We start from the raw sequence: 1,578 nt of genomic DNA, 5'->3' as shown, positions 1-1,578 counted from the left end.
AATGACATGAGACAAAGTATATGTGAACTGCTGTATGAAAAGTGAATTTACTCTGTAAATCTTCACCCAAATCCTAATTAAAAAAAAAAAAGAAAAAGAAAAAAAAAAAAAACTAATAGGCGATGTCACAACAGAACCAACAGAAATAAAAGAGATAATATAAGGAAACTATGAAGAACTGTATTCTAATAAATTTGAAAATCTAGAAGAAATAGACAGATTTCTAAAAACATACTGCTTACCTAAACTAACACAGAATGAGGTAGAAAATTTTAACAGACTATTGAAAAGAACAAATTGAACAGGTCACAAGAATATTACCAAAAAAATGTTCTGGCCCAGATGATTTCAATGTTGTATGGAACATTCAGAGAAGAACTGACAGCAATCCTACTCAAACTATTCCAGAGCACAGAAAAAGATGGAATTCTCCCAAATTGATTTTATGAAGCAAGCATAACCTTGATACCAAAACAAGGCAAAGACATCACTAAAAAGGAAAACTACAGACCAATATCCCTCATGAATATAGATGCAAAAATCTCCAACAAAATCCTACCCAATAGATTGCAACAATATATAAAAAAAAATCATGACCAAGTAGGATTCATACCAGGTACATAAGAATGGTTCAACATTAGAAAAACAATCAACGTAATCCATCACATAAGTAAAATTTAAAAAAAGAACCACATGATCACATCAATCAATGCAGAAAAGGCATTTGATAAAATCCAACACCCATTCCTGATAAAAATTCTCAGCAAAATAGGAATAGAAAGCACATTCCTCAACATAATAAAGGGCATATATGCAAAACCAATAGCCAACATTATTCTCTTTATTATTTTAATTTTTATTTGAAGAGCTTGTTTTACATTCAAAGTCACGCATACATTTAGTTTCAGTCCCCATTTGCCATGTCCAACCCTAACCCAGTCTCCTCCCCTCCATACCCTGCAACACTCCCCCCTGTGCCTCTCATAATTATGCACTCCTGTTTTTCCTGCATTTCCTCAGTTTGAATGTTGGTCCTTTTGTGTCCCATGTCTATAGCTTTAAGGGATGTATTACCATTGAGTGTGTGGGTGCGTCATCCTGGGTTGAGTGGTCTGAGTGTTCATCTTGTTAACTATAGGGCTGAAAGCCCGCCCCTGGGGGTGAGTTTTATTCCAGGCGCCGAATGTATTTCAGGGCCATAGTATTGGGATTTTCAGCAGACTTCATCTGACCAGTAATTCTGGTCATTATTGAGTTTTTGGATTTTGTTCCACATTTTCCCTCCCACTCTATCTAGGATCTCCAGATTTGATCCTTTCCTGAGTGGCTGGCATTGGTAGCTGAGCACCATCCGGTTCTTCTGGTCTCGAGGGCCATTTTTTTTTCTGTGCATTCTTCTTCACTTCTGACACTAGGAGACCATTAGCTGCATCATAGATGGCTGCTTGAAAACTTTTAAGACTCCAGTCGCTACTCACCAATGTAGGATGTGGAGCAATGCTTTTATGTATTTTGTTGTGCCAAATGTGTCTGGTGTACCCCAATACTATGGTCCTGAGGTGGTAGCTCTATTGGATC

Source organism: Orycteropus afer, unplaced genomic scaffold (genome assembly GCF_000298275.1).
Source record: "Orycteropus afer afer isolate SDZICR_OR568_19922 unplaced genomic scaffold, OryAfe1.0 scaffold00218, whole genome shotgun sequence".
NCBI classification, from domain to species: Eukaryota; Metazoa; Chordata; class Mammalia; order Tubulidentata; family Orycteropodidae; genus Orycteropus; species Orycteropus afer.
The sequence above is the reverse complement of the archived record's forward strand: the minus strand, read 5'-3'. Positions refer to the sequence as shown.